Here is a 14,645-nt window from a genome sequence, read left to right on the forward strand (position 1 = left end):
ACAAAGAAAAGATAAGAACGATGAATGAAGAACACAAAAGAAATAAGAAAGGATGATAACAGGAAACAAAAGATAAAGGAATAGGAAACTGATTTTAGAACCTGTGCTCTGATACCAAATGATGCGAACCTCAATCGACACGCTTTGAGACCCAACAAAAATATTGGAATATTTAACCCAAGAAAGCTAAAAATCAGATTTATGATAGAAACCCTGACCCAACGTTTATAATCGAAACGCGAACCAAATGTATAACTTGACCTTGACCCAATGATTATAAAGAATCACGAACCAAAGGTATAAAGTTTGAACGCCACAAGGAAGAATCCTTGATAAGTTCACAGTTCTTGAAGAACCAAAAGAGAGCAAAGCCTCACCTTTTCTGAATTTTATTCAATAATTTTTCTGAAAAACGTTTACAGACTTCAGGGCCTATTTAAGGACTCCACAAAACTTGACAGACAAGAAAATATATTCTAAAATAACTCCTAATTGATACCTTACCATATCAGGAATCAAGTTTGACCTAAAAAGCATTAAATGCACCTAAAAATAAGGAAAATACCTAAAAAACGTACTAAATAATAAAACCCTAAATAAAAGTTGATTTGGTCTGAAATTAGCAGATCTAAAATAGGAAAAAATCTGCCTTAACTGATACAGAGCTGGAAAGTCAATCAGCCATTAATTCATGCCATAAATCACTCCCAATTAAGCCAGATCAGCCCTAAATAGCTTGAATTAAATTTACTACACTTTCATCTTCCTTTGGGCCAAGCTTGGAATATCCTGTGTTAGAATCAGCCCAAATCTCTTGAATCAGCCCATTAAGTGCTTCTTGGATCTTCTTGGATCTTGCTCTTGTAATAGGCCCAACTGGAACATGCAATGGATCCTTGAATGCTTGTTGATTCTCATCATTATATGTCTAGGGTTAGGAGAAAAGAAGGCCCAAAGACACATCCATGGATTAGAATTAAAACAGAACTCAAAATCTGTTTTTCTTAAATCTCGACAGCTAAAGGTGTCGAGGTGCTATCGAGAAGTTGTCGAGCCTCGGGGCTAGAACAGCTTCTTAAAGCTCGATAGATGCAGCTGTCAAGCCAGCTGTCGAGCTTTAATGAACTTGCACTACTAAGCTTGTTTCTTCGACAGACTTGCATGACTTTAATACTTGATCTTAAAACCTTGTTTCTTGAAGCATTAATCTCATCCTAAATCTATCCAATTACAAGTAAAGTGCGTTTTGACAAAGGATTAGCCAATTACATAAATAATGAATAACATATATTCTAAACAAGTGAAACACATATGTCCTAACAAACCCAAGATTATTTGCACCACCAACTTCCTTTGCTAAAAAGGAGTATGACTTTGTTGCTTTTATACCCGCACCAACCATATTGCTAAGTATATTCCCCCGTCTACTATGCACCTTTCTACCCAATCGCAAATTACACCTTTCTTAAAGACTTGTAAATTCATGAGTATGCATATAGTTGAAATGTGACACAGTCCAAATATCATTCTTCACATCAAACTAAATCCTTGCACAACAACTTGTTCTTGTCTCTAAATGATTGTATTTTTTCACATTAGAAGGGTGTTCAAACCCTTTAAAACCTTGTTTAGAACGCACAAATTCTCTTTGCCTAACAACACCATTTACTGTTCGTCTAGCTACTTTTCGAATGCTAAACCCCTTATTTAAAGCGTATTTATTATACATGTTATATGCTTTTTCTTCGGAACTCACTTGCATTCCTATTTTGATTTTACCACTTTCAACAAAAGTTACATTCTCAATATTTTCTCCTTCATCATTGCCTCCATTCACATCAATGACATTCTCATTTTTTTCTCCATCATTGTTCTCAGCCACATCAATAACATTTCTTTGAAACTCCATTGCATTAGTCTAATACAAACAAGTAAAAAAAAACATTGCATAGAAACAATTAGAAAAGACAAAGGGGAGCTTTTAAAAAATTAAAAGAAAAAAAAAACATACAAGACCACAAAATCCAAAGAAGGAAAGGAGGCAATGCTCCTGTATCTCAGCCATAAACACAACACACTCAACTAGGCATCATACCCATAATCAAAATATTATAATTTCCACCCTTTATATATATATATATATATATGTAATATTTCATCAAAACTTATATTACAAATGATAATGAATTGTTAAAAACTAGTAATCCATAACTGTTGATCAAGAAACAAATCCTCCAATTAAAAACAAAGGTCCTGCATAACAACAATATAGAAATTAAAAAACAACTATTGAGATTTTTCAAAATGAATAAAAAATGGAATGGCAACTTAACAAACTTACTATTGGTTCAATAAGGCCCTAATTAAAAATGAAAGAACTAAGTTCCTTTTAGAAGGTCATTAGATGAACTGGAAAAAAAAAAATTAGTGCTACAAATAAAAGAAATGGATGAACTTTGACAAAAAAAATGATACAACACAATAACAAAAAAAACCAAAAATGTGACTTCAAAATATCCTCACCATATCTAATCACATTTTTTTGGGTGTATTTTAAAATAAAGGTGAGGTGGGTGGTGGAAACAGTCGATCCACCTCTGTCCAATCGCAAAGACCTCTACTCCGGTGTTTCGCTGTGTTGCCGTCAAGCTGGAGCAGCTGTCGGAACTTTTCTGGGTGGAGTGAGATTGCCGAAAACAGCAAATGTGATTTTCCGTCGACAGCTAGAAGTGATAGGGAGTGTATTTCTTGTTTTTGAGAGTGTTGTGTTTCCGAATATTGGTAAAAAGAAAAACGTTTAGTGTTTCAGTGGCAAAAATAGTGGGAAAAATGGGTGGGCTATTGAAACTTTAAGGGTATTATGGTATTTTTATTTTGCTACACATGTCCAATTTTTAGTGGGTAGTCTCACCAAACAAGTTGCTAACATGGAGAAAGTGTCCTAGATGATACTTTCTCTTTGACTTCCCTGCTCAAACCAAAATCTTCCACGTTAGTATTTGTCTATATGCACCAGAAATGTGTCTACAATTTCCTCACCGCAATAAGTTTAGCAAAAGAATTTCTCACCAATAAATAATAAAAATTTAATGTATGCAATATTTTCAATACATACGTAGCGTGCCAAGTTGTTACTAATTATTATGAGTGAATAAAAATCCAATTTAAGTGAGAATTTAAATTAGAATAACTAACAATTTACTACTTAAGATATATTGTAAAAATATTGTGGATATAACATTTGTCATAAACAATTCTTCTAGTTGTTTTTCACACTTTTTTCATTGGCTTCTCTATCATTATAGACCTGTTTGTTTTGTTTTGATTTTTTTTTTCTTTTTCATACTTTCCTCCTTCTTTAACACCAATCATGCTATATACATGATGATTTTTACATTAATTTTTTTCCAAAGTTTTTTTTTATTTTTTTTTAATTTTTGTATAAGCCCATTACTGACATCACCTTATCACCTACCACTCACTATTTTCTATCTTCTTTTTTTTTGTGACAAATTTCTATCTTTTTTTATATTTTATTATACTAAAATTATTATCATTGTAGACATATTTTTATCCTTTTAGTATTTGGACCAACATAATGGCTAGAGGGATAAAAATAAGCATACAAGAAGTATTGTGGACCCTTTTATAGACAATAAATGATCAGCTATCCGTGGTGGATTGACTCTTGTAATCAACAAATGCTAGACAAGTATTGTAAATTGTAAAGAAAAGAATAAATAGTCATTATTATTATTCTTTGGTATTTTACCATCTATTATACTAGAATGACATTTGTCTACAGGTTGTATCATTGGTAGATAGTCATTTTGTAAACAAGGATATTGTTCTTAGCATTTCATTCTTAGAGCATTCACAATAGTCTTCTCGATTTTTAACTAAACTAACGCAAAAAACTTTAATCCGTCTATTTTAACCATCCATGTTTTTTATGCACACGAATCAACTCAATACTCTATATTTCTTATTTCATTTAAATTTTTTTCTCTCTCCTCTCTCTTTTCTCTCTTGTCAATATATACAGTCGCCACAATAACACAATACCACAACCAACCACCATTGAACCAATCAGTCAGCCACAACCGCACCACAACCAGCCACCACCAAACCAATCAGTCAGCCACCACCACACCACAACCAATCACCACCACATCATAGCTAGCAACCACTTCCACAAAACCCAAAAACATGATGCAATCAACCCATCTCAACCACCACACACATAGCCGTTGTTGCAATCAACCCCTCTATGGAATGACTGAAATGTGATTATTTTATCCAAGTGGATCAAATATATAGTTAATTGAATATGCAAATGCATGTCATTTTTTTTATCCAAACAAAGACTAGTCAGAAACAAAATATATGTTTACTTGTGGCAATACTGCTATTTCATGGAGATCTGCCAAGTAAACAATATCCACTACTTCTTCAAATCACTCAAAGAATACTGCAACTTAGGAAACGAGTTGTGATGCATTTAGTTAAGATTAGTAATTCAACATATTTAAGAAAAATGTGGATTATCCTTAATCAAACATAACCTGCAAAATTGTATGAACGCTGATGGGACCAACGAACCTTCTTGCCCAGACGATACTATAAGCCACCTTCGTCCACCTTGCCACGTCATGGACGAAATAAGGCAAGCCATCTAATGAAGTATTTAATGCCTCGGGTAGTTACAAGACAGGCTGTCAGACTGTTGGAAGCTCATTAGGACCTTCATTACTGAACCCAAAAGCGTTACAAAGAGGCACTAAAGCCAGAATAAAGGCCACAACGACTAGGAGCAAATGAGCCATATATAAACACCCACCAAAACCAAAAAAGGTACATTTTCTGATATTCTAAGAGGCCATTGTTCTAATATTCTTTTAAAAAGCGTTCACACGCTAACTTTATAATCGGAGACTCTGTGGCAAGCACCACACTGGTGACCACTTAAGGGGGGCCCTTAACGACGATTGCAGGCACATGAACTAGATTTGCTGACTCATCTGGACGAATCTACTTAACTGACGATTGCCGCATCATACAAAACAATGCTACTTATTCCAAAAAAATTAGAAGAGGCTACATAGTGACAAAACTAAGCACATTTCACCAAAATTCTTTTATGCATATAAGCATCAAACCTTTGGGTAGTTATGAAAGGGAAGTATATGTGCTTATTGTACTCTTTATCTTTTGTTAAAATTTACTTTTAAAAAAAAAAAAAATTCTCATAGGTTGCAATGTTTTAATAAGGAAATTATAAGGCATTCAAAGAGACACAAGAATTACTCTTTTTCTTTCGCCACTAGTTTTTTCATTAGATTTTTCCTTGGCAGGGATTACCAAGACATATTCTTAGTAAATGGCCATTTAAAAGGAAGTGTTATGAGTCTTGTATGGCAATTATTTATTTTTATACTGCATTTTATGCAAGTTCTCACAAGATCCAACCTAATTTGCGTGTGTGAAAAGAGTTTTTTTTTTTTTTTTGGTTAAATAAAAAAGGGGTTGGTGTGGACTCATTAACCCCACACTATGTATACTACCAGGGCCTTGCTGAGACTATCGCTCAAATCGTTCACCAAGTGAAGCAATTTGAGGACTCCTACCATCAAGCCACACCCCCGCAATGGTCACTTGAAGAAAAGAGTAACTATTACATATACTATCTCATCTTCAAATTTCTTAATTTGTCCTATCTTGATACATATAAATATGTGTGTGTGTGTGTGTGTATATATATATATATATAGAGAGAGAGAGAGAGAGAGAGATGGGTTCAAGTTACACCTGGTGTAACTCTATAAGAGTTACACCTTTTTTTGTATTGTAGATTTCTAATAGATCCAATGGTTGGAAAAATAGCATTAAATGATTATTTTGTTTCTCTTCCTTATTTATGACAAATTAATTCTATCCTTTTTTCTCTCTCTTTCTTACCTAATATAAAAAGAAATTCTCTTCTTCTTTCTCTCACCTATTTTCTCTCTCTTGCTTACCCAATAAAAAACAAAATTCTCTGCTTCTTTCTCTCACCGTGATTTGAGTAGAGGAAGAAAAGATAAAACAAAATGATTTTTTTCATGAATTAAAAAAATTACCAAATTAAGAAGCTTAACCAAAGCTTTGCAAGAAAATAAATCCCATGAGGTTTTTTAAGCTTTAATTTTGAGATAGTGGTTATTGGTTTTGAAGTAGAAATATATGTATGATGTTTGAGTTATGTATTGTATGAGGCTTTGCTTTGTCTCTGTGGCTGTCACCTCTATCCATAAAGTTTTCTATCATTTTTTTTAGAGAGTATGTGAATTAGGAGATTAGGAAAACTGAAACCTCAAAACCATTTGAAACACAAAACAAGTCTAACAAAGAAGAAGACACGTTGTCTAACAACATAAATTTTAGGAAGAAATGGATACCATTAAACAAAATCCAATATCTAAGGTTGGCCGTCGCTTTGTCATATCTAATATCTAAGGGATTTTGACAACTTATATATAAAGCAATAAGAGAGTTTTTAAGTGATGATTAGTTGAATATGTGACATTCTAAAAAAACGTTTTCATTTTGCTGTATTAAACTTGTTTTTGGTTGAACACAGAAAACCTTTTCCATTGACCTGCATTTTCCACCATGGAAGAAACGTTGTCTAACAACAGAAATTTTAGGAAGAAAGGGACACCATTAAGCAAAATCCAATGAGATCTATGGAAAGTAATAGATGAGGATAGAGAAAAACTATTATTAATTAAGTAAATAAGTGGAAAGAAATAATCATTTAATATAATTTTTCCAACAATTAAATCTATTAGAAATCTACTGTACAGAGAAGATGTAGCTTTGTAAGAGTTACACCAGGTGTAACTTGAACTTATCTTTTATATATATATATATATATATATCATATATTTTATTTATATATATATATCAGCAGAAATATCATTCTGAACGTGGAGTAGATCAACAAACAAAATTAATAACTTGGACGTGGAGTAGATCAGTACCCTATGCATATAATGAATTTTAATTTCAGGATTTTTGAAATTTATTGTAACTTTGTAAGTTTCAATTGCAAATATCATATAAAATACAATAAATTAGCCCAATTTATTTATTAAGGATCGATGATAAACAATTATAACTCACAAAATAGCCTTCCAAATTTTTTTTTCAAAATTACTTGGCATTGGTTAAGAGCTTTTAAGTCGTAACTCAATTGTATTATATCCAATTCTCTCTCGAACTTGTTCTAACTTGTAAGAAAAAAATAGCATGACTTGGACTTCGAAACGAAAGAAAAGAAAAAGGTCGATGACTTGTACCCCTTTTGTGGGGGTTAATTAGGTTCAATCTATCCTTTCTATTTGTGCTTACCAAATAAAATAAAATGTTTTACTGTGGGAACCGTCTGCGTTGCAAATTCCAAATTTGCCAAGCTTTGAAAGTAAAGATTGGAAAATTTTGCTCTTGTATGCAGAAATGAAAATAACTTCCAGTATCTCTATACAACAAAAAAGTGTCAATCTGTATAATATAATGCAAAAAAGTGTCAGTCTGACTGATCTGAGCTGATCAGTTGCGAAGGAAAAACAACTTTTTCAAAGCTTTCAAAACTGCAACCATGTTGGTTCTTTTACTTGTTTTAGACATCTTCAAGGCCTGAAGACAGAAAAACTCTACAAACTCTTTTGTTGCACCAACTTCGGACTCGTAATCCAATCCACCCACCCTTGAAAATCTCTCAGCTTCTTTCTTCTTGCCTATGGACGACTCCCTTTGTAGCTCCTCATTGAAGTCCTCCCACAACATGTCCATTTTCTCCTCTGGTGACTCTAAGTTTGGAGCATCATTCTCAGACTTCGTCTTGCTTTCTACATGGGAAAAGTTATTCCTAGAAAAACCTTCCCCCCTACCATTATCTTCATCAAGATTATAATCTGGATAAACTAGAGAAGTAACACGCCACAACGATGGGGAAATTATAAAGTGAGGAATGGGGTTGGCACTGACTTGTGGGAAACTGAAATCTTCTGTGACTGTAAGCATAGTTTTAATTGTTGGTTGTTGGATAAGCTTTTTGTAAAAAGAAAAAAGTGTTTGGCTCAATGATGGCCTAGTGAGTACCTTATTGTGTTCGATTGTCCTTATATTTATATACGTAGAAGAAGGGGCACAAGCGAAGCATCATAATGAAAATATGGTCATCTTGGCCAGCGCCGGATTGTTTGGAGGACTAAATGATAATGAGTGATGTCTTTAGGTCAACTGGAATTGAATGTTGAAAGTTACAGATCAATAACCCCCAGAGCCTCTGGTTGGCATAAAAGAAAATTTAGTGGTTGGTGTAGAGCCCCATTAATACCTCCTCATCCGTACCAAGGTTAGCATCCTCATTTTGCCTGACACACAGTTGCTTATGTTTTACTTCTACTAACTACCAAGTACTAACTCTTTGATTGTTTCCACTTTGCATATGTAGCTCCCTTGTGGTGGAGAAATTATTCAATACGTCTGAAAAGATCACATCAACAATTTCTAGTCATTCTCTCACTCAATAAAATATTGACATGTCAAAAAAAGAAAAAAAAAAAAAAAAGTAAGATGCTAAGTTATAAGGTCAATCACACCATGATGCGAACCTCAATCGACACGCTTTGAGACCCAACAAAAATATTGGAATATTTAACCCAGGAAAGCTAAAAATCAGATATTTGATAGAAACCCTGACCCAACGTTTATAATCGAAACGCGAACCAAAGGTATAAGTTGACCTTGACCCAATGATTATAAAGAATCACGAACCAAAGGTATAAAGTTTAAACGCCACAAGGAAGAATCCTTGATAAATTCACAGTTCTTGAAGAACCAAAAGAGAGCAAAGCCTCACATTTTCTGAATTTTATTCAATAATAACCTGAAAAACGTTTACAAACTTCAGAGCCTATTTAAGGACTCCACAAAACTTGACAGACAAGAAAATATATTCTAAAATAACTCCTAATTGATACCTTACCATATCAAGAATCAAGTTTGACCTAAAAAGCATTAAATGCACCTAAAAACAAGGAAAATACCTAAAAAACGTACTAAATAATAAAACCCTAAATAAAAGCTGATTTGGTCTGAAATTAGCAGATCCAAAATAGGAAAAAATCTGCCTTAACTGATACAGAGCTGGAAAGTCAATCAGCCATTAATTCATGCCATAAATCACTCCCAATTAAGTCAGATCAGCCCTAAATAGCTTGAATTAAATTTACTACACTTTCATCTTCCTTTGGGCCAAGCTTGGAATATCCTGCGTTAGAATCAGCCCAAATCTCTTTAATCAGCCCATTAAGTGCTTCTTGGATCTTCTTGGATCTTGCTCTTGTAATAGGCCCAACTAGAACTTGCAATGGATCCTTGAATACTTGTTGATTCTCATCACACCATTAAATAAAAAATAAAAAGAGTTTTCATCTCTCTGGTGAGAGCAAATCCTCTGCACTACAAAAAGAAAAAAAAAAATCAAGATCTTTGTGCCCAATCAAATGACCGTTGTTGCCTTTGCTGTCTTGAATTTGAAGCGGGTGCACTACAACACGAGTATGCTTCTGAACAAGAAGAGTATGTCCATGATCAGCCATGGTTTTTTTTTTTTTTTGATAGGATCAGCCATGGTTTTTTATTAAATGAGACTATAGCTCTGGAAATGATAGCTTTGTTAAGGTAATGCTATAGCTACAAAATAATTTTTATGATTTTTTATAAATTGTTGGTGTGACATGGCTTATATCAACTATTAATATAGTGAAACTATATATTTTTTGAGGGAATTAATATTGTGAAACTAGATCTTTAAGAATTCAAAATAATTTTTTATTAGAATGTCATAATTTTTTTTTGAAAAATCCCAATTAGCAAAAATTGTCCCTATCACATTACATCACATCCTCTCTCTCTCTCTCTCTCTCTCTCTCTCTCTCTCTCTCTCTCTCTCTCTCTCTCTCTCTCTGCATCTTCGATGAAGAATACTCACCCAAATCCACGCCAGCCATTTGATTCATTCGATCCAATTAATGACCTGGACTAATTTATGTGTCGGGAAATCGATCCAATCAGTCAGGTCGGGTTTAAAAACACAAATTTTATGAGATATCTCTTTCACAACATGTGAGACTCACACATATTATAAGAGAGCCGTCTTATAAAATGGTCTTATAAGAATAAAAGACACCATTATTAAGAAGAAAAGCGTGAGTGAAAAAGTTAGAACAACAACACAGGAAGAAAAAAAACCGCGAGTGAAAAGTTAGGGGAACAAGGAACAACACATAGAAGTGAGATAAGAAAGTAAATCACGTGCGGTAGTGGGAAATGGAAAAGTGGGCTAATAGGAACCTTCTTGGAAGGTTCATTGCTCACAAATAACCAAACTTGTTTGTTTATTTACCAAAAGATAACCAGTTGCTTTTTTAATAAATATAAAACTAACAATTTGATCACTTTAATTTTTTTTTTTTAAATATTGAAAAAATGTCATATTAAATTTATCAATTCTTACTATTATTTAGGATTAATCAACAAAAACGCGCGAGCGCGTGCGCACACGCACGCACACACACACATATATATACTATTAATAACAAGATTCTTTGTTTAAGTTTCATCATTTTGTGAACTAATATATCCTCTTAAACTCTCTAACATACCCCTATTTTTTAGTTAAATGATTTTAAATTTTAAAATATAAACTGATTAAAAGCGTAATTTATTATTTTTTAAAAATTTTCTAAGTTTAGGCTTTCAAATTTTTATCAAAATTTTAAAACTTAGGACACTATCCCTATTTTAATTTTAAACGTTATTTCACTAAACTCAAAATAAAAAATAAAGAAGAGTCTTATTGGACGCGTGTGATGAGTCGTGTTTGTGTGTTTAGCCCAAAATAGTATACCGATACATACTTGATGTAGGACACAATTTACTGTTTATTTATTGTAATTTATTATTTTTGGTATTTTTATGTAAAAACGTTACTTTAGGTTTAGGTGATTTATTTCCTTGTTTTTAGATGAATTTAATGCTTTTTACGTCAAATTTGATTCCCGATATGGTAAGGTATCAATTATGAGTTATTTTAGAAGATATTTTCTTGTCTGTCAAGTTTTATGGAGCCCTTAAATAGGCCCATAAGTCTGTAAACGTTTTTTCAGAATATTATTAAATAAAAATCAGAAAATGTGAGGCTTTGCTCCTCTTTTGGTTCTTCAAGAACTGTGAACTTATCAAGGATTCTTCCTTGTGGCGTTCAAACTTTATACCTTTGGTTCGTGATTCATTATAATCATTGGGTTAAGGTCAACTATCTTTGGTTCGCGTTTCGATTATAAACGTTGGGTCAGGGTTTCTATCAAAAATCTGAATTTTAGCTTTCTTGGGCAAGTATTCCAATATTTTTCTTGGATCTCAAAGCGTGTCAATTGAGGTTCGCATCATTTGGTATTAAATATTCCAATATTTTTGTTGGGTCTCAAAGCGTGTCGATTGAGGTTCGCATCATTTGGTATCAGAGCACAGGTTCTAAAATCAGTTTTCTATCCCTTTATTATTTTTTTTTTTCCTGTTATCATCCTATCCTATTCCTTTTGTGTTCTTCATTCATCGTTCTTATTTTTTTTGTTTTTGTTGAAGTGCACTAGGTTAAAATTGTGCACCCAGCTCCCAAAATAAAAAAAGACATCAGAAAAGAATTAGAAAAAAAAAATTTGTTTGTAGTTTCAATTCTCTCAGACCAGAATATCGTTTTCTTTTGACCTCTTCCTTTGATTTAGTGTTTCTGTCATATTTTCTTGCCGTTGGTATTTGTTTAAACACTACAAGTTGAATTTCTTGATCAAGTTTATTAATTTAATGCAGAACTGAAAAAGGGAAGCTACGAGTGGCAAAATGCAAGAGAGTGTGAGACTAATATCGGGAAAAAGCCAATTTAAGAGTGAAACACGAGTGGGAGTGACATAATTGAGTGCAAATACGTGAGGGAGTGTGATGCGAACCTCAATCGACACGCTTTGAGACCCAACAAAAATATTGGAATATTTAACACCAAATGATGCGAACCTCAATCGACACGCTTTGAGACCCAACAAAAATATTGGAATACTTGCCCAAGAAAGCTAAAATTCAGATTTTTGATAGAAACCCTGACCCAACGTTTATAATCGAAACGCGAACCAAAGGTATAAGTTGACCTTGACCCAATGATTATAAAGAATCACGAACCAAAGGTATAAAGTTTGAACGCCACAAGGAAGAAGCCTTGATAAGTTCACAGTTCTTGAAGAACCAAAAGAGAGCAAAGCCTCACCTTTTCTGATTTTTATTCCATAATATTATATGAAAAATGTTTACAAACTTAAGGGCCTATTTAAGGGCTCCATAAAACTTGACAGACAAGAAAATATATTCTAAAATAACTCCTAATTGATACCTTACCATATCTAGAATCAAATTTGACCTAAAAAGCATTAAATGCACCTAAAAACAAGGAATTAAATCACCTAAACCTAAAATAACGTTTTTTACATAAAAATACCAAAATTAATAAATTACAATAATTAAACAATAAATTGTGTCCTACATCAGAGTGTTGTGAGGAATTATCAGAGCACAGGTTCTAAAATCAGTTTTCTATCACTTTATCTTTTGTTTTCTGTTATTATCCAAAAAAAAAGTGAAAAAAAAGAGAAAAAAAAAACAACGAAAAAAAAGAAGAAGAGATGGTAATTATTGAGAACATTGTGGAAGATTCAATTGAGGTCAAATATGAGGATGAGTCCACAACTCACAATCCTCAAGTCTCAGTTTATTTGTTGAAGATGACTATACAATATGTTGATTTTCTTGGAGTAGAAAATTTTAACTTTATTATTAACCCTTTGTTGATTGATGTTGCAAATAAATTGAAAGTAGATGAGAAGAAATTTTGTGCTACACTTTATGAAGGATTCAAGTTTCATTACCGAATCAAGTCATTAAAGCATTCGAAGTATTTGTTTATTTGGAGCGGAAGATTTCAGATTTCAAAGATGAACTCGAGGACGAGTTTGTTTCAAGTGGAGGGGTCTGATGTAGGACACAATTTACTGTTTATTTATTGTAATTTATTATTTTTGGTATTTTTATGTAAAAACGTTATTTTAGGTTTAGGTGATTTATTTTCTTATTTTTAGGTGAATTTAATGCTTTTTACGTCAAATTTGATTCCTGATATGGTAAGGTATCAATTAGGAGTTATTTTAGAAGATCTTTTCTTATCTGTCCAGTTTTATGGAGCCCTTAAATAGGCCCATAAGTCTGTAAACGTTTTTTCAGAATATTATTGAATAAAAATAAGAAAATGGTGAGGTTTTGCTCCTCTTTTGGTTCTTCAAGAACTGTGAACTTATCAAGGATTCATCCTTGTGGCGTTCAAATTTTATACCTTTGATTCGTGATTCTTTATAATCATTGGGTCAAGGTCAACTACCTTTGGTTCGCGTTTCGATTATAAACGTTGGGTCAGAGTTTCTATCAAAAATCTGAATTTTAGCTTTCTTGGGCAAGTATTCCAATATTTTTGTCGGGTCTCAAAGCGTGTCGATTGAGGTTCGCATAATTTGGTATTAAATATTCCAATATTTTTGTTGGGTCTCAAAGCGTGTTAATTGAGGTTCGCATCAATACTAGTACCAAAATATTTTGTTTTAACCAATCTAGAATGGAATTTAAAACTAGCTTTTGTTTGAATTTATTTATTTTTGTTATTTCCAAACGAAAAAGGGGATTTTTGGTGTGAACTTATTGACCCTACGCCACAGAATAGTAAGTATAATAATTTATTACATGTACCACCAGGGTCTTGATGAAGCAATAATTGTGGGCTTTGCTTGAATTTTGAGCATTGGAAGCTCTAAACACAAATATTGGAGTAGAGGGCATTGCATTTCAATCTGTCTTCTAATCTACCTTAACTTCTTTTTAAGCCTTTTGTTTTGCATTGCATACATAAAATTTTCTACTTGTAGATTTTTCTTTTATTGTTTCTCTTTCTTATTTGTGTTGGATTTTTACAGTGGAAATTTCTGCAGTTGATCTTAATATAGTAGATGAAGAGGTCGTATGATGCGAACCTCAACCGACACGCTTTGAGACCCGACAAAAATATTGGAATAATTAACCCAGGAAAGCTAAAAATCAGATTTATGATAGAAACCCTGACCCAACGTTTATAATCGAAGCGCGAACCAAAGGTATAAGTTGACCTTGACCCAATGATTATAAAGAATCACGAACCAAAAGTATAAAGCTTGAACGCCACAAGGAAGAATCCTTGATAAGTTCACAGTTCTTGAAGAACCAAAAGAGAGCAAAGCCTCACCTTTTCTGAATTTTATTCAATAATTTTCTGAAAAACGTTTACAGACTTCAGAGCCTATTTAAGGACTCCACAAAACTTGACAGACAAGAAAATATATTCTAAAATAACTCCTAATTGATACCTTACCATATCAGGAATCAAGTTTGACCTAAAAAGCATTAAATGCACCTAAAAACAAGGAAAATACCTAAAAAACGTACTAAATAATAAAACCCTAAATAAAAGT

Source organism: Castanea sativa, chromosome 4 (genome assembly GCF_040712315.1).
Source record: "Castanea sativa cultivar Marrone di Chiusa Pesio chromosome 4, ASM4071231v1".
NCBI lineage: Eukaryota > Viridiplantae > Streptophyta > Magnoliopsida > Fagales > Fagaceae > Castanea > Castanea sativa.